The sequence below is a fragment of the Piliocolobus tephrosceles genome, chromosome 14 (genome assembly GCF_002776525.5).
Source record: "Piliocolobus tephrosceles isolate RC106 chromosome 14, ASM277652v3, whole genome shotgun sequence".
NCBI classification, from domain to species: domain Eukaryota; kingdom Metazoa; phylum Chordata; class Mammalia; order Primates; family Cercopithecidae; genus Piliocolobus; species Piliocolobus tephrosceles.
Window position 1 is genome coordinate 51,808,509 of NC_045447.1, and position 24,398 is coordinate 51,832,906.

The 24,398-nt window shown below is 36.7% G+C and overlaps 1 protein-coding gene across 4 annotated transcripts in view; it reads left to right on the forward strand.

Moving 5' to 3' along the window:
- The window catches only part of LINGO2 (leucine rich repeat and Ig domain containing 2), a 1,250,024-nt gene that overhangs the window by 767,502 nt on the left and 458,124 nt on the right, over positions 1–24,398 (forward strand). The window lies entirely within an intron of this gene.

The window sequence follows — 24,398 nt, forward strand, 5'->3', positions numbered from 1 at the left end:
GCCTGATTTGGTGACTTAATTTCAAGTCCTATTGGATGGTGTCACCAAGTTTTCTGTACAGTCAGTCTCAGAATGGATTCATAAAGTAGATAACATTGAACCAATAGGTGGGGACTAGTAATCAAAGCAAAGAAAATCAGGTAAGAAATGGCAGTTGAAACATTTCAAGTCTGCCTTTTATAAATATTCTAGCTGATCTCCATTTTCCAGACTTGTCCTATGGTAATAAAGAATTGATTCTTCAAAGGGAGAAAAAAAAAAAAAACCTTGGGATTTTGGTTTGTTGGTTTTACTCTTTAGTATACCAGTAACTTGTTGGGTATTGAGTAGTATTAAATAAAATAGCATTTTACTTTGTTATTCCTACTTTAAGTAGCAGTACTCAATATTCAAAAGAACCTTGGCAACAGGCCAACTATTAAATATTAAACTCCTTTGCTGGCTTTATGGATATTTATTTTAAACATTGCTCATAACCACTTTTTTTTTTAAAAAAAAGAAAGAAATGCACTTCTGTGCTTTGCTTAAAAACAAACTATTTGTGGATATTATGGCAGAATATGCATGAAGTAAGAAATTAGTCTACCTTGTCTACCATAGAACTTTGAGATGCTTTGTTAATCCAGCCAGTGCTTCCCTGTAAGTAAACTTTGGAATATAGTGGAGATAGCTAGTGCAAAACCCAACAACAGCATCCCATAGACAGGCTGTGGCGTGATGCCTTGATGGCTACAAGAAAACTGTTTGTTATAGACAAGGCTAATATTAAAACAACCAAATAAAATCTACCTTTCCAACACACACACACACACACACACACACACACACACAAACACACAAATGTGAATACATAGGCGGAATGGATTCTCATTGCCAACAGAATCAAGCCTAGCTCCTTGATATGATACTTATGGCCCTTCACTATGTGGTACCAATCTGGTGGTAATGCTTTTCTTTGTTCTCTTGATACATCCCTGACTTGTCCCACATGTTAGTCAAACTGGATAACTTAACATTCCCAAACTTACCCTAGGTATTGTGGCCACACTCTCTCATCACACTCTTTTCTCTATTTGCTGTACTGTTTTCCCCAGATGCAGAATGCTACCAGTCACTCAGGGCTAGCTTAAATGCTCCTTCCACCTAATCTTTATGATCAGAAGGAAATAAATCACTTTCTTTTCAATTTCCATAGCACTTTTAGATTTACTGTCTTTTCTAGGTCTTTCCATTTTCTCATTTCTATTACATTTTTCTGCATCTGCTCATCTCCTTTTTGAAAACTCTATGTTCTTGGGCATCAAGAACTGGTTGTCCCTCCCCCGGAATTGCCTTTAGCAAATAGGTTTATATAGGTAGTAAGTATGCAATATATATTTTTTAACAAACGTCCTCTTCTGCCTGCATTTTGTCTAATCGGTAAGAGTTCAAAATATGAGCCTTGAAATTAAAACATCAGAATGCTTTCTGATTCTACTGTCTATTAATAAAATCTAAAAATGTGTTACAGCAGTTTTAAAATGTGTTATGGGATATGCTGTTGTTTAACTTTTAGTACCAGTCATGTCCTTGACTATTAAATGCTTCAAGGTTTTTTGTACCACCTGCTGTCAACCCGGCAAGTATTCTCCATTTTGTAGGTCCACAACTTTCAAACTCATACAGCATTTTAATGCTGGTTTTACTTGTCCTTTATTCTATCTTTTCAAGATATTTTTCGATCTTAATCGGTTTTGCCAGTAAAAAAGACTAGCTGTCTCTCTCACTGCACATACCCCCTTCATTCGAAGCTCTAGGTAGTGTGATCCACAGAGAAGCTTAGCAATTCATTGATAAAACTGAGCGGTACAGAGACAGAAATAGAGACTTCTCTTCTAACTGGCATCAATTAGAATCAGCAAATTATAAATTATCCACTATGACCATAATCCTCCATCTTATCCACAAAGATGTCAAAGGACATTTCACTGCCTTACTGTAATCAATGTGTGTTCTTATTTAAAAATTTTTCCCAATATGCCCAGTGCATCACAATAAAAAGAGATGAGTTCCTATATCAAGCAAGTAATGTACAGTTTTGTGTTATAAAGTTATTTGCATTTTTGGCAACATATATAGTTCTCCCATGTTAGCTGTGCATTTAGACTTTAATGAATACTGAGAGAAGATCCTATTAATCATTTCAAAATAGCAAAAGCTAGCCATTTCAATATTTTGAAACGTCTATTAGTTTAATTTTTTTAGAGATGAGATCTCACTATGTTCCCCAGGCTGACCTCAAACTCATTAGAGGAAAAATCAGTTGGTTGCTGTCTTCGTCCATCTGGGCTGCTATAATGAAATACAATAAACTGTGTGGCTTATAAGCAGCAGAGATGTTTCTTACAGTTCTAGAAACAGGGAAGTCCAAGATTAAGGCACTAGTAAATTCCATGTCTGGTGATGGCTCACTCTTCTAGTTCGCACATGATACCTTCTAGTTGTGTCCTTACACGGTGGAAGGACAAACAAGATACCTTTGAGTTTTATAAGCAACTAATTCCACTCATAAGGACACAGCCCTCATGACTAATCATTTTCTAAAGTCTCCACCTCTTAATACTATTGCATTGTAGATTGGGTTTCAGCATATGAATTTTTAGGGACACAACCATCCAGACCTAACAGTTGCAATTATGAAAAGTAATACAGGAAAATCCAGAGTCATATGGGGATAGATATCAGGCAAACCTGACTTCCTAGGATGGAGGAGCAGGAAAGGATTCTCTAAGGAAGTGACAGTTAATCTAAGTCCTGATAAGAGTTAGATATCCAAAGGGATGTTGACAGTGGGGTAGTGAGCGGGAGGGCAGATTCTTTAAGGCGGAGAAAGGAACACCTATCCTGAGATAGAGAAGGAGTCTGGCACTTTTTAGGAAAATAAAAGGCATCCAGTGTGACTCCATGGCAGAGAGTGAGAGGGAGCATAGAGGCTTCCTATCGTTTATGGTCTTCCTGCAGGCCACCTATTAATTTTAGATTTTAGACTAAAGGGAATGGGAAGGCAGAAAGCCTATTTGCTTATTTGTATTTTGTTTGTTTTAATTAACAGTAAAATATAATCAGATTTGCACTGTAAAAAGATCATTCCGGCTGCTCTGTAGGCAATGGATTAGAAAACAGCATAAGTAGGTGAAGGAAAACCAGTTTGAAGGCTTTTGCAGAGGTGAAGGAGAAAAATAACAGTGTTTTGGAGCACGTAATAACAAAAGGTTCAAGATTAGTGAATAGAGTCAAAAGAGGTTCAGGAAATAGAAACTATAAGACTTAGTTATTGATTGAATGTAGTGAGGAGCAGAAAGAAAAAGCCAAAGCTTATCCAGCATGGTGGATATTAATTAAATATAATAGTTGCCCAAGGACAAATAACTAATAAGTGTTAGGGATTTGGACCTTGTTTAAAATTTGTGCTGTTACCAGTGTGCTCCTCTGAAACCCAACTTAAAATGGCCAAGCATTCTAGTATTTGAAATTTTGTATTATAAACTGGATATGCTTGAATGTGCATAACAACATAATGGAGAGACATGTGCAATTCAAAATGAATAATGGAGCAGATCCAGGATCTGTCATTCAGAATTAGCTTTGATGACTCTTCAGAGATCCTGTGGAATAAGGGGTTCCTTAATTTGTTTCATTCCATATCCTGGTGGTAAACATAATAATCATAATGAGATAGTCAAGGTAAAATGAAAAATAAACATTCCCTTGGATCCTTGAATGAAAGAAAAAAATTTCCCCAAATTATAAAATCATGTATTTTCTCTGTAATATTCTATCTCACTCTGTCTGGCTTAATAATATCAAAATTGTGATATATATCCTCAAATTACTTTGTAACCATTTGCACAGATCAGGAGAATTAATTATATGTGAGGTCAGGTAGAATCTCTCCTTTTTTGAATTCAGATGCCCTTAGTAATGTGAGGTAGTAAATCATAACCCATAATCATGTTTTTTTTTTTCCCCCTTCTGGGTTAACAGAGAATCACAAAAGGAATTATAGCCACAGGATTTCATCTTTAAAAATGTTGCCAACAATAAGTAACATTGTCACCAGGCAGAATCAGGTGCAATTTTGCCTTGTGTATTCTTAAATTTTTGTTTCAGATTTGCTTTCAGAATGTATTACTTCAGGTTTCTCTGACATTTCTGAACACTGCTTTCTAAGTAATATACTTTTAGTTGTAATTGCATATTGACACTGTACACATTATTCTGATGGAACAAATGGAGTAATAAAATATGTAAAAAAAATATAACAATTTTAAATGTTGATAGACCACTGTAGATGGTGACACAATTTTGTCTCCTTCACAAGCCTGCTACTGTGCATGTAGTTATTTCTCCAGTTTATTTCCTGTTTTTCTAGCTTACTCCTTTTCCAAGAGAAGCAAATCAAGACATGTCAGATTATGCTAGATCGATGGAAGATGAGCAAGTTCAGTGGCTTTGATCACAAGCTTCAAGGTGGTCAGGATGAGGTGGAGGGACCATGTATTTCCAGCCAGTTGAGACAATGTGAGGAACATGGCAACTATCAAGTGAGAGGAAATAAGTTGTTTTGCAATACAGAAACTTCACCATTCCCACTGACAATGGCTCAGACTTACCGAATCAAGAAATAACAATAACTTCTGAAAATAAAGGATAAAAAGTAGCATGTTAAGAGTGTATATTATTATTGATAACATTGTCATGTGGAGTGGTGAAGAGCACTTCTCTGGTCCCTGGCTTCTGGCATTATCAGTCACTAGATCTGTGACCTTGGCTAAGTTACTTAAGTGAGGTAATGATAGGGTTCTTTGGTGGCTCTGTCACAGGATCCTTGGGGTGTCACTTCACCAGCCAGAAACCTCTGTAGACAGCAGCACTTTATGATTGAGTTTTGGTTGCTCTCACTGGGCCAGTTCTTCCCACTTGGCCCAGCAGGCTGCACTTGGCTTACACTACCAGCCTGGATCCCACAGCTGCTAAGGCCAAGCCAGGTGCAGAGTGGCAAGGGATATGTAAGTAAATGAGTGTGGGGTCTGACTACTGCACACAGCCAGGTATACTGGCTGTTGTAGTGGGGTGGGCAACACCAGGCACTGGCACAGGTGCCAGCTCCATGCAAGGCTCCAGCTGGACCAGACATACCACAAGAAACTTCCACTGTGGGGACCAGTGTCTGGACAAGGGGAATGTGGTGGTGCTTGAAAGCCCAGAGATACCAGAAACCACAGAGCCCAAAGAGGGTGTTACAGCCTGTCACAGCCCTGGCTTGGGGAGCCCTGAGGTCTGGACTCCAGGAAGAACTGCAGCTCTTCTCTCTTTCATGTCACCTGCAGCATGGTGAGTGGGTAGGTGGGGGCATGTTTCAGCCCATTTGTGTTACAGCTCTTTTAGTCCTGCTGCCTTGTTCTGGCCCACAATTCATGGGCTGGCCTGGCCTCACTGCTGCTTCTGTTGCATGGGGTGGCCACCACCAGTGCCAGCAGAGAATAGGAGGGCTATAGTGTTACAGCAGCTTTGGCTTGGGGAACCCTGAAGACTGGGCCACCAGAAGGATCACCACTCTTCACTCCCACAGTCCAAGAGCGTTTCACCATCTGCAGCTCAGTGAGCCAGCCAGGAACATCTTACAGCTTCTTTTCCTCCCGCTGTTTGGGTGGATCCTGAGTTCTTGTCCCATATCCAGGAAGAATGAGGAGGCATGGACAAGGAGGGTGAGCATGGCAGAGAGGAACTTTATTGAGTGACAAAACAGCTCTCAGGAGACCCAAAGTGGGTAGCTTCTATCCACAGGCAGTCTGAGTCTGGCTGAGTCTGGGGTTTTTATGGGCTCAGATGGGAGGAAGTCTGTGCTGAGTGATGCATGGGCAGTCATGGGTGGGACTGGAAAAAGCACCATAAGTTCTCACTCCAAGTCGTGGACTCCCCCTGGAACTGCCAGCCCAGGCCCAGGCTTCAGATTGTCCCTGGCTTGAAGGTAAGGTTCCACCAGAGACCACTCCCTCCCACCTAATAACCTGTCTGCCTCCTGCCACTGTCAATGTGCTATTTGTGGTGCTCAGGCTGTCCATGCTGAGGGCTGCCCACAGGCCCACACCGAGTCACCATTAGCTCCCTGGCCTCTCTCCCATACTCATTGGTACCCAAAGTCCAGAGGGGACCAAAGCAGTGGGGTCTGGCATGTCAGCACTGCCCCAAGAGTGCTCACACCTGGCCAGATTGTGACAGCACCCAGGCTCAGCCACAACTTTACTCCACATTGGAGCAGCCACTGGGAGTGGGGAGAATCCAGGGAGCAGGAGCAGTCACATCAAGCCTGGAGGAGGTAGGGGGTTACCAGGCCCCCGAGAGCACAAGGATGCCTGAGTCTAGAGCCATGGGGAAGCTGCACTCAGGAACATGGGGCTCCAGCCCCACCAACTCAGTAGGGGTCAGGGCTCCTGCCTGTTTCCTGCTTCAGCCAGCTCCACAGAGTGTGCAGCCCCAGCCATGCCTCCCCACCTGCAGCTGGCATCCCCACAACAGTTGCTCCAGATGGGCCTCTGCCACCATGAGTTTAAATGATGTTATTTATCAAGCCATCAGCACAGTGCCTGGTAGGTACATAGTGAATATGGGAGGAATGTTAGCTTTTATTATTGTTATTGTTACCCTAATGTACTTACCCAGTCAGAACCTTTAACAAGCACAGCAATAGGCACCTGATAGATGAAGCGAGACAGTTGGTATGAAAGCATATCTTCCTTTTTCCTCTTACGTCATTTTGCCCCTTCTGTCTCATATACATGCCTCTTGTCTATTTGACTTATCAACACATCAGTTTTCCTCTTCCACTCATGCACATGCCATGGTCTATGTAAAATTATAACTGAGGTACTCCTTATTTTAAAGCTTATCCATCCATATATGTTACAACCTCATTTGTAAGAGTCCTCAGTTTATGAAAAAATAAAAATAAAACAATATTGGAGCTAATAATTTTAATATTGAGCATACTGAAAATACATACTATGTAATGAAGTTCCACCAAAGCAAGGATTTGATCCTTTATAATTGAAGCAAATTTACTACCAAAAGCTTCATGTGCCTTCATAACCATAGAATTGTGATTTCAACTAATGAATGGTCATGAGTTTGTAAGAATATATATATATAGCTGTCACAGGAATGCTTATACCACTGATGGTTTTCAACACTGTAAGAGAAGATATAAAGGAGCCTAATTACCTAGCAGAAGCCCCTGGCTCTCCTGAATGTAAACTCTTGATTGCTGTTTCAAAGAGAGTCCATGTTTAAAAACAAGAAAGTAAACGAATGCATTTAAGGGAAATTTATGTAGCTGTGGCCCTAAAAATAGAGAGAATAACAAAGAAAAATAGTTGTTAAGTGTTGAAGAAGGAAATAAAAAAAAGTTCATAAAACAAATGCGGCACATTAGTACATTTTAAAATATTTTATTATTCTTTAACAAATTATAATTGTACACATTTACATGGTACAGTGTGATGTTTTAATATATGTATATAATGTGGAATCATTAATCCATTATTTATTGTTAAAAAGTATGATGTACTCTTAGCATAAACAATCAAAGAAGTATACAAATCAAAAACTTAACAGTGGTTATGTCTTAGTGGTAGGATTTGGGTTGGTCATTCATTTACTTATTATTTAGCTAACTAGTTTCTTATTTTTCTACTATGTCTTTTTTATGTCCTTAAAGAAGAAATAAACAAAAATGCAAAGTAAGCTGACCAGCTGACAATTAGGAAACTTTTTTTTAATAATTTGCAAAACTGAACAATGTTTTTATTATGTTCAGGAAATTTAAGAAATACCTCTGAGATCCCAGGGAAAATATTAAAATTCAAACAAATCAAATAGAAAAAGATACATTGCAAAGGCATTGCCCAAGGCAGAAAAGCTTTCTAAAATATAATAATAAAAAGATCCAATCAATGTAAATTTTGAAGAGCATTTACAATAGAAAACAGTGGGTGAAGTTAGGGAGTATCTTAGTTCAGTGAAGTCAGAGACAACTAACAATCTTAGACACAGTAAGTTATCAAAATATAATTTTTACAGCCACAGAGACTTCTAGAGAGTTATTTGTTTGCAATAAATCTCAAATAATAGGGGACTTGAATAATACAAGGAAGAATAATTTACTATTCATCAAGGAAAACAAATCAATAGGATAATATGTTATTTTCTTCTTTGTTATTAAGAGAAGTAGATTTTTATGAAAAGCGTGGTAACTATAAATGCATGATGAAAAAGAGGAAAATCAATGCCCTTATAAGATGTCAAAATTCCTTTCTTGGGCAGTTTTCTCAATGTGTATTGCCTAGACAACTGGTGTGAGAAAAACCTGGGATGTTTGACCCTGGCCACCCAATCAAATTATCTGGAGTCACATTCCCTAGGAATCTGCTTTTTCAATAAGTGCCTAAGTTAATTCCTATATTCACTGAAGTTTGAGAACAAATAACATGAAGTATGGGCTAAAATCCATCAAAGACAAAGAAATAACCTGAAGTATGGGCTAAAATCTATCAAAGACAAACAAAGTGGTAGATTTCACACTTCTCGTTACACAAAGAGCTTCTGTATTTAACTGAAAGTTTGTTTAATATATAAACTTCCTGAAGAGAGAATGGGCTAATACACCAAAAAACAAACAAACAAACAAACCCTCCAATGAATTTATAATGCTATACTTGTGACTAAGGTGATTTTGTGAAATTTATTTCTCACAATTCTGGAGGCTGGGAAGTCCAGTATCAAGGTTCCTCAGCAACCGGTGAAGGCGTTTGTGCTGCATGATCCCAGGAAGGTAGAAAAAACTGTGAGAGAGCAAGAAATTGAACTGGAAGTCTCAAGAATCAATTCATGAAGGTGGAGTTCTCTTGATATAAATACCTCTCTTTATGCCCCACCCCTCAAAACTGTTACATTTGGGATTAAGTTTCCAACACATGCTTTTTCGGGAAAACATTCAAACCACAGCAGCTTGTATACACACTTTTACAGATATGCCTTTAGGTCATTTTCATTCAAATTGTTTTATATATTCTGAATAAGTATGTGAACTGGGAAAACTTTAAAATGCTTTGCTCTCATTTGCATAACTGATAGAAATAAAATATTCTTGTTAATCATTGAGGCATATGTACTATGTTTCAGCTGATTAATTTTGTTCTAATGTGATCCCTGGGTTTTTTTTTTTTTTATCCTACTTCATAGAGCAGTCATACTTGAAACAGAAAAGCATTATGTGAGATATTTATATTCCTTTAGTTATTAAATCCAAAGGTAAATTACTTTTGTTATTTTCAGAGTTTTTGTGTATTTTTTTTTTACCCTATGGTATTTCTAAAAGGCACGACTAAACTTAAGCTCTGGAAGGTTTAAGAAGCCAAAAATATAGGAAGAATTCATGAGACCAATGGTATGTTAATATCAGAGGTAATTTTCTGACCTCATAATTGATGCCTTTGCTTTTCCAAAGGGGGACTATTTCCAAATTCTTCTGAAGTGCTAAAAGACATTTTTCCAGAAGCAAACATTTTATAAACGACCTGTGTCTTCCATTAAAAGTATACCTGTAACTTTATATAACTTCAGTATTCACACCTTTTTGTATACATTTGACTTATGAAATATTTTTTTAAAATCTCTTATGTATCCACACTTAGTATTCCAGAAATTTTTTCAGCATCCTAAATTGCAGATGCTTCAATTCACAAAATGCAATTACTCCTGAGTATAATTTTACTCTTTAAAAACAAAATAATAAAAATCAGGGTTTTGAGGAAAATAAAATGTTGCTGTGTAAAAACAAGACATTTATGGTATTAAGTTATTCCCTTAAGGATTTTATCAGTCAGGATGGGCTCTGTTATGCCAGGGTGAAAAATAACACCAAATTTCAGAGTCTAACAACAGCCCAAATTTAGTTTGCTACTGGCATGTACACGTCAAGTTATACTCAATTCAGGATTTAGGGTTTCAGAGAAGCCACTATCTGGAACATTGCTCAGCCCCATGGCAGAGAGAGGGTGATGGCAACATGAATCATACAACAGACCTTACAGTTTCCTCACAGAGTAACACATATCACTGAACAAAGCTACTTTCATGGTATATTAATCCATTTTCAAACTGCTGCATATAAAACTACGTGAGACTGACTAATTTATGAAGGCAAGAGGTTTGTTTGGCTCATCGTACTGCAGGCTGTGCACCACGTCTGGGGAGGCCTCAGGAAACTTACAATCATGGCAGTAGGCAAAGGGGGAAGCCAGCACGTCCTATGTGACTGGAGCAGGAGGATGAGAGAGTGAAGGGGAAGATGCCACATGCTTTAAAACAACCAGATCTCATGAGAACTCTACCACAAGAATAGCAAGGAGGAAATCTGCCCCTATGAGTCAGTCACCTCCTACCAAGCCCCTTCCTCCAACACTGGGAATTACAAACCAACATGAATTTTGGATGGGGACACAGAACCAAACCATATCACATGGTCATACCAAACCTCAGTGTGCAGGGGAACACAGTCACATAATATGCCCAAGAGAACCATAAATATTTGATGAACAGCACTAATGACTGCCAGAGGATCCTTGCTTACTGGACATTTTCTATATATATATATATTTCATTATATATATATGCATATATTTTCTTCTTCCTTTCTTAAACATGAGAACTATCTTCCACAGCTGGCTTTCTGAGATTTAAGACAAAGGTATTAGCCCTTGATGACCTTCAATGGCAGTAGTGAAGATTTGTAAACTTAAGTCCTCATCACTACTTGCCAATAGCTGATGCATTAGTCAGTGTTCTCCAGAGAAATAGAACAAATGGGATATATGTAGATATGCAAAAGAAAATTTGTGCTAGAAATTGGCCGATGTGATAATGGAAGCCTAAAAGTCCCACGATATACATTCTGCAAGCTGACGAACCAAGAAAGCTGGTGGTATAATTCAGTCTGAGGCTGAAGACATGAGAACCAGTGGAACCACATATCTAAGCCCCACAACCTGAAGACCCAAGAATCAGGAGCTCTGATGTATGAGGCCTGAAGAAGACGGATGTCGCAGCTCAAGAAGACAGAAGGAAAATTTATCCTTCCTCTACCTTTCTATTCTATTTATATCCTCAACAAATTAGATAGTGGATCTTCTTTACTAGGTCTACTGGTTTAAATGCAAATCTCTTCCAGAAAAACCCTCTCAGACACACATGGAAATAATGTTTTATTAGCTATCTGGGCATCCTTTAGCTCACTCAAATTGACCCATAAAATTCACCATCCCAGCTGGTTTGGGACAGAAGAGGACTAGCTGGATGATAATTTTTTTTTTTTTTCAATAGCCACAGAAATCAATATAATCAGAAAGGGAACCATCATGAAAGCCCTAGGCCTTTGATGTGACAAGGAAAGAAGAAAACTAGATTACTGGAACCAAAGCCAATGTTTCAACCTTATAAGTTTCCCTATATTCTTAAGTCACTTGTCTGATAATTATTGTATGAAAAAAAGTCGTTTTCTTTGTTTGAAATACATTTAGAAGAGGGGTAGGTAGTTGGGTGTATGGTGTTAACAGTAAAAATTTAAACTGTTACAAATGATATGAAAAATATACCTGGCAGAATTTTTTTGTGCTACATTGGAAAATTATGATAGGGCCTTCTGTGCCGAATATATGTTGTTTGTCCTTCAGAACCCCTCTCCATTGTTCTCTATCTTTCTATGGTCTCAAGAAGTCTGATGTATGTAGGTCCCTTGTCCTTTGGCTTCCTGAGTTTAAAAAATGGAGATGGAATCAAGAGATGAGAAAGGGGGAGAAGAGATACATTGGTCAGGGTTTTCCAGAAAGATAGAAGTGATCTGTTTGCACGTGTGTGTGTGTGTGTGTAAGAAGGGATTTGTTAGGAAAATTGGCTCATGTGATTTTGGAGGCTGAGAAGTTCCACAACAGGCTGTCTGCAAGCTGGAGACCCTGGGATGCCAGTAACATGTCTGCGGCCAAATGTGACAGCCTCAGGACCAGGGAAGCCCAAGATATAACTTTCAGTCAGATGCTGAAGACCCAAGAATGTGGTGAGTTGGGAGGCTGCTGGTGTAAGTTCTAGGGTCCAAAGGCTGAAGAGTCTAGAGTTACGATGTACAAAGGCAGAAGAAGAACAGTGTCCCAGCTCTAGGACAAAGTAAGAAAAGTGTTTGCCTTTCCTCTGCCTTTTTGTCTTATCTAGGCCCCAGCCCGGGATAGTGACCACCACACTGAAAGTGGACCTTTTCCACTCAGTCCACCAACTCATAAACCAACCTCCTTTGGTAACACCCCATAGGCACATCTGGATATAATGCTTTACCAGTTATCTTGGTATTCCTTAATGCAGTCAAGTTGATACCTATAAGTAACCATCACAATGAGGTATTTGAACCCCAGTTCACTCTGTTAGGTCTTCAAAGGGTGGCTCTTTTTCTTTATTGAAGGCTACGGTTCTTATCACATGACTCTCTCCACAGAACTACGCTTTCAAGGGTCCAGGAACCGTTCCTTACCCTTGCCCCATCAGGCTTTGCAGTGGTAAGGACTTCCTCCTCTTGCTGCCATGCAGTACTGCCTTATCTCTTATTCATTTCCCTATACTCTACCACACTTTTATAAATACTCTTCCTTATTCTTCTCTCTCAAACAGACTGTCCCGTCTGTTTCCTGCCAGAATCCTGAGAATCTCTGTCTCCAGGTGTTATGACATATGTCTATGTTCAGTGCCAATAGTTAAAACTATTAGGTTGCAAAGGTCTTGGCAGAAACTAATCTTCCATTAAGATTTTATGTTCTTCGGATCTCAAAACTATTTTTATTTTGTAAAGAGTAAATTTAAGTCCTGAGTTTACTAAGTGAAAAACAAAACATAACAAATATTTGAAGTCCTTGCAATTACAGGTTGTTGCTATGGATAATTTGGTCAAAAGCTTCTGAGAAACTGTAGAGTGGGCTACTTATTATGTTAACAGAAAGAGAGACTATTAATAAAACTCTCAAGTTAGTATTCTTGGTAACTGCTTTCTATTGTGGATCACTGCTGGCAGACACAAATAGAAACACTGAGAATGAAATAAGTGGCAAGTATGTTAAACCAACCTGTCAATCAATCAGTGAGTATTTACTGTTCTAAAATCTAACGTCCCCAGTCCATCCTTTGTATTGATTTATCCAACAATTTTCCAAGTTTTGTTCATTCTATTATCTTTTGTGTTGATTTTTATTACTCTCTATTGATTGCATTGCTCATAATAACTACAGTCCCACATGGTCCTTTGTCATATCACTTGCCTTCTTAGTCTGATACTCCATTCTCCAAGGAGAGAGCTACTTCATACACAAAAGCAGGAATGGATATTCTCATTCTAATCCTAGCCATCAGGACTGAAGATCATGAGACAAATGTGTAAGCCTGCATTCCAGTACCCAGTCTACATTGTTTTTTTCTGCCATTACATTACATTCTACATAGTCCTTTGCAGTAATCTTGAAGTCAGATAGAATGACAATTCAGCATCAAACTTCACAGTCCAGAAATAATTAGAACATTTGTGAGCAACTCCTATTTTTCTATTATATTGATGATTTTGTCCTAGAAATATGAGGCATCACGATTTTTGCTAATTTAGGAGTTTTCTTTGCCACAAAGCAAAATAACCCTTCTTATATATAGTGATACCGCCAAATAAAATTTGAGGTGATTCTTAGATCACAACGTTCTAAAGGTACTAGAGTGTTAAATTATGAAATACGGTTAAAATGACTTACAAAAAACAAGACTTGAATTACTTTACAGTAAAATTGAACAGGTTTTCATTTAAGACATAGCCTTTAGTGCGTGTAGTTGTTTGAATTTGGACTATATTATTTATTTCCTATAGTGAGTTTGTTTTAATATTTATATAATGAGTGCTCACTTTATGTTCTTTATTATAAAAAATTACAAAGGACAAACTTTGTTTCTCAAAAGTCGACTCTGCTAAAGGGAAACAAGTGGGTTTTATGACAGGGAATTTTTTTAAGTAAAATGAAAGTGTAAGGAAGAAAAATATACAGGTTATAGTGGATCAAGAGAGAGCCTGGAATACCTTAAGCTAATAATAGAATGGTAAAATATAGTCTTCATGGCTTATGTCAGTGTTTCATTTTCCCTCCTTCTTTTGTACAAACGTTCCGTGAAAATAGTCAATAAACCTTCTAAAAACAATAGAGAAGAATAGATACCCAAGCTATGACTCAGACTAGAGAATAAAATAAAAGTGAGTCCAAATTATGGATTAGGAAAGAAACAAAAGAGAAATATTCATATCTGATTGTATTAGCCTTATCATTTGAAGTAAATGTGATACAAATTTTGGCCTTGAGAGCATACGAGAATAAGATATTTAAGGAGAATATTGAAACAGAAGACCTCTTGTTTGATGGAAGCCAAATGCAGGAAGGATAAATATGTCATTTCTCAAGTCCCATCTCCAGTGTTTTGTTTTTTGTTTTTTTGTTTTTTTGTTTTTTTTTTTTTTTTTTTTTTTTTTGTGCTCAAGAACTTTATTCTGGCAGTGCTCTTACAAGATAGATAGTTATAGTGAGAGCAGGCTGTAGCATGAGCCAGACACAATCAGGGGTCGGATGATTGACTAACCAGGAGGATCTCTGTCCTCTAGCTGAATAATGTTCTTAATATTTTGGAGAGTCTCTTTTTTTTTCCTTTTCTTCTTTTTTTATTTTAATAATTTTTATGGAACAGGTCATTTTGGGTTACATGGATAAGTGCTTCAGTGGTGATTTCTGAGATTTTAGTGCACCCATCACCCAAGCAGTATACACTGTATGCAATGTGTAGTCTTTTATGCCTCACAACCCTCTCTTCCCACATCCCAGAGTCCCCAAAAGTCCATTATATCATTCTTATGCCTTTGCAGTCCTCATAGCTTAGCTCCCACTTATAAGTGAGAACATATGATATTTGGTTTTCCAATCCTGAATTACTTCACTTAGAATAATGACCTCCAGCTCCATCCAAGGTGCTACAAAAGACATTATTTTGTTCCTTTTTTATGGATGTGTAGTATTCCATGGTGTATATGTAGCACATTTTCTTTATCCACTAATTGGTTGATGGGCATTTGGGTTGATTCCATATTTTTGCAGTTGTAAATTGTGCTGCTGTAAACATACATGTGCATGTGTCTTTTTCATATAATGACGTGTTTTCCTTTGTGTAGCTACCCAGTAGTGGGATTGCTGGATGGAATGGTAGTTCCACTTTTAGCTCTTTAAGGAATCTCCATACTGTTTTCCATAGTGGTTGTACTAATTTACATTTCCACCAACAGTGTAAAAGTATTCCCTTTTCACCACATCCACATCAACATCTAATGCTTTTTGAATTTTTAATTATGACCATTCTCGCTGGAGTGCGGTGATATCTCATTGTGACCATATCCAGATTTTAATGAAGATTTCTTTATTTGCATTCAGAAATATGTCTTAAATCTGTTCCTTCCTTTCCATCAGCACTATCCCAGGCTTTGAGGGTCATCTCCTCTTTCTGGTGTGCATGTCCCTAAGTAGAGGGGACTTTTCTTATTTATCTGTTTTTCTGGCTCAGCATGATGCCTGATATATAGAATTTTTGCAAAATATATTTGCAGAACAAATGAGAGGTGGAAGAGTTTTAGAGACTAGTCTATATACCCAGTGGCTGAGATCTTCCCTTTATATAGGGGTGAAGGGTTGCAGCTGGGAGAGTGGGAAAGGGATGACAGGCTTGGGTTTTATAATTTAAGAAACCTGTTTGCAAGATCACATCTTAACATACTTTTCCTACTTGGAATTGTATACAATGATGCCTTCCCATGAAACCATCTACTGTTACTTCTTCCATGTCTTTATCATACCCTGCTTTCTAATGAGAGGTGAAAGCCATTTTGAATGATAAAAAGTAGCAATTAATTACTATGCTTACTCTTTCTGAAACTATATTTTTTCAAGAAAATCCAAGATTGGGATATTTTTAATGCATATTCTTATTGGCTTACTCCTATCATTTCCTCCTCATTTCTACTCTCTCCAGAAATTAAAACAAGATTTCTTAACAACATTCATTTTCTACTGGTGGAATTATGATTAATCTTCAGTATATATGGCTGATAAAAAATTGAAAATGTAGTCAAGCTGAAGTTAACGTCTCTTTTATCTGCAATGTTTTATTATGGAAATTAATAGAAATTAAATACAAACATCAGAATTCTGTATTTTAAATGTTCAGTTAATACAAAGTGTGTCTTGTAACATTTTTCTATTCTAAATTCATGATTAGTGTGACCATAAATGCAAAGAAAATAGAGGCACAATTCAGATCTGATAGCAGACCATCCTTTATTAGTCCTGAAGCTGCAATCAGAATAACCCATGTGAATAGATTTATTTTTAATACATGTAAATTGCCACAAAATCAATCACAGTTAATAGGAAGTGGAAACTAATATAATTGCCACTCTGAGCAATAACAGGGAAAGTTTTGCCTTTTGATTTTTTCCATTATCAGTTCCTTTCTTTTTCTTGAAATCGCAGTTGAAATATTTCTATTTTATGTATATTAGTAAATATCTTATTTTAAAAATTAAATTAATATTGATTGGGGAAAATGATTTGTTGAAATTCAGGTACAACTTCAACTCACATTTTGTCTTTTAGTATCAAAATGAGCTTTTAATAAGATTCAGTGTCTGTTTTCAACAAGTTTGACCCATAACTACACTATCTCTCCCATAGTCACTGTTTATTTTAGAAAAGGTGACAAACTAGTATATACCTTCTCCTTAACAGTAAAAGTCTAAATAATGTCTCATCTGTGTGGTCTTCTGATCTTTCCAGGCAGAGCTAATCACTCTTTTCCTGTGACCCTATAGTGCTTTTATAGAATATGGTATGGCACGTTCATTTATATTACATTATGGTTTTTTGATTAAATGCTCATCTGGATGTACATACAATGAATTATTAGGGCAAGGACTATATTTCAATCATATGTGATTTCCCATCACCTACATATTTAGGGAAAGAGAGAGGGAGTAAGTAAAAACAGAGCACTAGATTTCAAAGGGGAAAAAAATGTCCTATTAAGTATTATTGGAGACAGAGAAGGAATACTTTTTCACTATGCTTTTGAGGAGAAATCAGCCTAAATTGGAAATCACTTTGGATAAAACATTTAAAATAGCCTATTTAAGATAATTGAACTTCTGTTTATTACATAAAACTGCATCCATAAATGTCAACGTTTCAGCCACAGGGCTTTCTGAAAGAGTCACAGAATATACTGCAAGGAGCTGCCATGAACTGGGAGAATGACCATAATTAGTCTTTTTATTTCTAACTTCAGTGATTCTCTCCAGACTTATATATGAGTTGTTAAATCACAAACTCTGTTTCTGTCAATACCATAATCAAGGGCCATGGTGCTAGAAATTCTATATAATTTCAATCTTGACTAAAATATTAAAATTCTATTTATTTCTTCCAAACAATTGTTCTATAGATCAGTCATTTCCAATTATTTAAAGGATTTAATATGTGCTTTAGCTTTGATTGCTCTCTCTCTTTCTCCCTTCTTGTCTTCTTCCTTTCTTCAATATTGACTGTGCCAGACACTAGGCAGATGATAGGAAAACAGAGAAATTGGGTTTGGTTTGGTTTCAGCTCTCAAATTGCTTTAAGTCTAGTTAGGAAGATACTGGATGTGGTAGACAGCCTCTTAGATCACCTTCTCCACCCCCCACAATGATTCCCGACTCCTAGTATTTATATTCCCTATAATCACTTCCCCTTGAATGTGGCCAGACTTATTGCTTTCAGTGAATAGAATGTGACAGATGTGATAGGATATTGCTTTTCAGATTAGGTTATTAAGAAAGACTGTTGCTTCTGCCTTGAGTTCTCTTTCTCTCTCTCTCTCTCTCTCTCTCTCTCTCTCTCTCTCTCTCTCTCTTTCTCTCTCTCATCACTCATGCTGGACTAAGCAAGTTATCAAGTTCTAAGAAGCCCAATGGACAGATCCACTGGTGTACAAGGAAATGAGGCCCTCAGTTTAATCACCTACAAGGAACTGAGGCTTGACAGCAACCACAAGTGAGCTTGAGAGCAGATTCTTTAGACCCCATTAAGTGCTGAAATCACTGCAGCCCTAGTCAATACCTTGACCACAATCTAATGAGAGACCTTGAGCTCAAACCATTAACTGAGCCAGCCCTGAGCTCCTGGCACACAGAAACTGTATAAACGTAAGCATTTTTTGTTTTAAGTATCCAGTTTTAGGTCAGTTTGTCACCCAGCAAGGCATAACTAATACAACATTGAGTGTAAGCAACCCGTTCATTAAAGACAGTATCCTGATGACATATAGGAAAAATACAAGTGAAACAAAATAAGTCATATCTATTTGAAATAAAGTGAAGTCAAAAGTCTTTTGATTTTGGATTTAAAAGATAAGGAGATTTTCTCTAGGAGGATGACATTGGAATGAGAGAGAAAATATTCTAGGAAAAGAGTTATGTGAACAGAGGCTCAGAGAAGTGAAACAGCATGGTGTATTTTGTCAATTGTAAGTACTTTGTTATGCTTGTGTGCTATGACAGAGCGTAGGATGCTATACAAATCTTATATGCCATACTAGGAAGATTGAATTTTATGCTGTAGGGCCTGGGATGGTAAATTGAAAACAAAGTTGGTATCTTTCACTCTCCTAAGTCACATGGCTGACACTTTGACCAGGACCCTCTTCTGCCAAGCCTATGAGAAATAATCTTCTACATTATGCTCCAGTCAGCTGTTACCAATCAACCATCATTGAAATGAAACTGAGGATCAGACACACACATATCTAATATCTAATGTAGGAAATTTGAAGACATAACTAACTAATCTTCATAGGTGCTACAGGGGTTTGCAAAAGCAGTGACCCATATTACATATTTGTGAAACTGAACTGCAAATCTCATAATATCCTACCTAGGTTATCTTTGATTTCTTACATCCCTCCCTCTTTTTTCCCACTTCTCAATTTTTATATGCATGGATTCAAAATCAGTTGGAACACCAGGGGCTACATCTTTGGTGAGGTTAAGAAGCCATAAAAGGAAAGATAGAGAAATGAGAAAATGGAAGTACTTTAGTGGTGATGAGTACAGTAATTAGCTAGTTTAGTGTATAAGAGCTTGAAGACTATTTTTACTGCCACCTTCTACTCTAAAACTAAAGGATTCCTTGAGTCATTGGACATTTCTAGCATTTCAGGTGTCTCAGCTGAAAAAGGTGGGGGTGGTTGAGCTATTGAACTTCCTCATATAATATCATCAGTTCTGCAGAGCTCATTATTGGTAGTTCTCTCCTACATATTAAAGAGTGCCTAAGAATGAATGGACCTCATCTACCAAAGAGAGATTGATGTTTCTTGATGCAACTTTTTAACCTGATTCGTAACACAAGGGAATATCTTTGGAACTAACACATTGTTATCATGCCATATAGGGAAGAAAAAGGGGCTTTGTTCAATTCTCCTATCACTATTTTTTTAATCTAAAATTTTTAAACTCCTGTGAGGTTTTTAGGAAGAAAACAGTCCAGAGCATACAATATATTCTTCTTAATGCACAGTGTCTTTGCAATGTGTTCTGCAAGTTTGCTGGGGCAGGATAATAGCAGAATACTCTTTGTATCTATTTTATTTTTCTTTAAAGAGATAAATGTGCTAAGCAAACATTAAACACTTACTGAGCTGTTAAGATGATTTATTAGAATAGTACTGTTTCTATTTTTCACGGCTATGATACAATTGTCAAAAAAGTATGTAAGTAAACAGTATGCTTTATTTTCAACCAAAATTTTTAAACAAATTAGATACTTAAGGCAAGATAAAGAATCATGTTCTCTGTTTATATGGCTAGGCCTTTTGAGTATAAGGATGAACAAAGGGAACTAGGATGCACTAATAGTTTACCACTTAATACTACTTTGCATTCTCCCTAAATGCAGTAGATATTAACTTCATTATTATGCAGGTGAGAAAACCCATCCTTGAAAAATTCAAATAAGTTGTCAAAAGTCATTCATAACTGACAGAGGCAGTTTCAAATCCAGGTGTGTCTATTCCAAATCTTCTGCATGTACTGTGTAACCAGCAGCAAATACATCTGAACCCACCATGATCCTGATGAAAAGCAGAGTCAAGCTTTATAATAGCATCACTGCTCTGATTAAAGCTGAATAAATCACCCATTTTTGAGTCAATTGAGGTCAATGACTGAAAACCCCGCTGCATTGCCAAACAGTTGTTAAGGTCCGGTTGTTTTGATCAGATGACTTTCTCAGCAATTAACCATCCTGATGAACCAAAGAATTGATTAGACATGAAAATAACCTACTTTTGGAAAATGGAAACACAGTCTAGTACAATCTCATAGTTTCCTTCCTCTGTGGAAAAGCAGTGATTCTGCTTCATCAGCCAGAGGATGAAGGTAGGCGAGATCCCCTTTCCTCCTTTGCTTATTATTCATATTGTGATTTTCTTAACCACTTTTCTCAAAGATTGCCCAAAGATTCCTCTCAAATGTCAGAAACCCTTGTTCCTGATCCTCTGATGAAATATAAAAGCCAAATAGATGGCTGTTTTGTTTACTCTTCTGTGAAATTGCATTATTAGGTGAGGCATCATTTTAAATTAAGGAGTGATACATGGCTATGACTGGCTTCAACTCGTTACCTTTTTATGATTAAGGAATATTTTGCCATGTTAAAAAATCCTGGGGAAATGATCGAAGATGTTTCATGCTGCTACTGTCCTGGGTGTAACTGACTGTATTACACACAGAGACTCTGCAAAGGAAACAGATGTGATACTGTTTAGAGAAATAAAGAATAAGATCTATAATGTAATACCATGATTTCAAGGGTCTCAACTGAAAAAAGTAGGGGAGGTTGACCTATTGAATGCCCTCATATAATATTATCAGTTATGCCAAGTTCTATATTAGGAGTTTTCCACTCTATCTTGAAGTGGTTAAAAGGAGATGGCCTCATCTAACAAAGAAGGAATGATGTTTCCTGGTACAGCTTTTTCACCTGATGTGTAACACAAAGGAATACCTTTGGAATGAACACATTGTCCTTATGCCACAGAGAGCTGATTTGGACTAATTGGACATTCATTTAAAAGTCTATGGAATAGGAGCATAAAATGATTGGCAAAGAGAGAAGTTTAGATGGAAATTAGAAGCCTAGATTTTAGAATGAGACAAGCCTGTGAAAAATCCATCTGTATCATATTGATTGTATGAATTTAAGCAAATGATTTAACCTTTATAAACAGCCTCAGTTTTCTCATATGTAAAATGAAGATTATCCCTCATGGGATTATGGAGAGGATTAATGGAGAGAATATACATCAAGTGCTAAGTACACAATGAATCCTCAGTAAATAATAATAGCTTGTTGTTTGAGTAGTGAAGGGATCTTATTCATACACACCTGGCCTTCATATCTCTTAAGCAGGAACATGTGTGAGAGCAGGTAGGCTGGATCACTTGCAAGAAACCCCTCTAGTGTCCCATTATCCATCTAGAGCAGAGCTCAGGGGAGAAAGAGCTCTTAATGGGTTTTTCAACTCCTCTAGACTATGTCTTCTTGTGTTTTAACATCTTTGTATCCCCTGCAGCATCTAACCTAATGTTTACTGCATGGGAAATGCTCATGTGTGGTTTTTAAAGAGAGAAAAATAAATAGGAGAGAAACAGATGATTCATTTGATATCCAAAGCAGCTGAGAGGTAAGAAACCAGGTATCAGGTTTTCTAAAATGCTTCTATGTGCTAAGTGCCAGTCTTCGTTTATGATATATGATAGCTAAGCCTTTGAAAGGAAAATTGTAGTAAAATATTAATAAATAAATATTCCAGTAAAAATATGGACCTCATGCTTTTCAGTTTCACAGGAAGGACAGGAAGAAGTAACATCTGAAGTGCATCTTGATTGTTAAAGGAGAATTTGGCAGGTAGATGATAATCTGTGTTCTCTCTCTAAAAACAACTAGAAATGCTACAGGCATAAAAGCAGGGTAAAGAATGCTTGGTGCAATATCCCTTTAAACAACCTTAGACTATATGTATTGAGCTCCATCCTCTTGGATGGACACTAAACCTCCATTTATGTGTGCCTCAGGGAAACCTCTCTACCCTCATCTTTTACAAACATGGCAAAGGGTATGAAAACATCAGCACAATGTACTTGCATATTTAAAAACTTCTGTTGGTAGTGGTCCCTTAAAGCTAACAAATAACAAAACAAAACTATGTTTTGATTGCTTTTCTACCAATGGTGGCAGAGTACTGCTATTCCATGCAAAATTCGTTTCATCCTTTTTAGCTTCCAAATTAATAGGTTGTAAATATAACTTTCAATTTACTGAATTTATATTGGTATTTAAAATGCATCAGCAAAATGTTACTTCTTTTTCAGATATATGAGATTAGTTCTGGTATTATAAGTATTATAAGTAGTTCTGGTATTATAATTGAAGTAGTCCTATGTCTACTTCAGTAGATGTATTAAATGTTTTATTATATATTATGTATTATTAATATGTTATAGGCAACAAGTATAGGGAGAGATATTTTATTTTGGAGGGGGATGTGCTATTTATCGTTTTTCCCCAGAAGTGTTTATTGGTAGGATAAATTATTGTCATTGTATCGTAGCAAGTGTGTGTGCATGTGTGTGTCATCTGTTAATCTGCCATTTTATCTTCATAAAGGCAGAAAGAAGAATTTCATTTTAAGTAGTTGATTTCAGTAATACAGTTCAAAGTATCTTAAATGTGCTCCACTTCAAAACAAATGACTCTATCTTCTCTGAAGCAAAGCAAATTATAGTTATAGATGAATTTAATCTTGAAAACACGCCTAAAGTAGATCTCAAAAAGAAGTAAGCTGAATAGGCATTTCAAAAAGAAAGTAATTTATCTACGTTTTACAATAACAACAACAAAAATATAGTCAAACTCTAAAGAAATTTCTATTTGAGAGAGTTCCCATTTTGGCTTCTCTGGACAACGCTCATGTTGTGAAAATATATTTGATTAGCACAGGTCATAGGCAGCTGGTGCAATGAGTATGAACACACTACATTTTGGAGAAGATGCCTTAGTAGATAAGATCTTTGATTTTGTTGTTCTTAATTTTAAAATGTAGATTTTCACTGGATTTGATTTCTACTAGATAAGTTACTTCCCCCTAATCCCTAACAAATGCTATAGTGTTGGATATTGCCCTTATCAACACAGTCACAAGACAGGAATGTTCCAGAGCATGATAAAAGGTAAAAGGCCAGCAGCATAGCACAGTATTCAGAGCATGAGCTTTAGTGCCAGGCTGCCTCCACTACTTCTTTAGTACTATCAGAGCAGGTGATTTATCTTCTGTTAGATGCCTCCCTTTTCTAAAATGAATATTGTAATAGTTTCTACCTCTTACAGCTCATGTGTGGATAAATGAGCCAATATATGTATATGTATGTGTTTATATATATACAATATATACACACATATATATACTATATACACACATATATAATATATAATACATATATTTAATATATATTATATAATTATGTGCAATTATTTCTTTCACATAGTAAGCTCTATTAAGAGTTTTACTTGTATTATTAAAGTACAAAATGTAAAGGCACTTAAAGAAAAGAGACCATGGGAGTTAAAGGAGTTGAAAATTATATATTATTTATATATTAATCAAAAACATGAGGGCCCTACACTGTGGTAGAAAATTTAAAAATTAAAACCCGTTTAAGACCTACTGTACATGAGACATTAAATATGTTCTATTATTTGGTCCTCACTTTAGCTTTATAAGGCAGGTATTACAACCCTTATTTTGTAGAAGAAAAATATTGAGAAATTAATATATTTATCCAAGACCAATGAACCGCTGTATAGTTGAAAGGACTCAAACAAGGCCTGTTTAATTCCAGGGCCTGACCATTTAACTACTGCACAACATTGCCTCTTATGTAATCTTGATTCTTACATATGAAACTCATTGACACAAGTGTAGCTAAACATAGCACCTGGTAAAACAGAGTATAAAGAGAAATCAGGCCTTGTTTTAATTACTGGAATACCGGATCAAGTTATAGAACAAAAAATAGTAATTTGGTATTACATTGATGTACTTAAATGACACGGACTTACATGTCAATTACCTACTGCTGCATAAAATGCTACCATAAATGT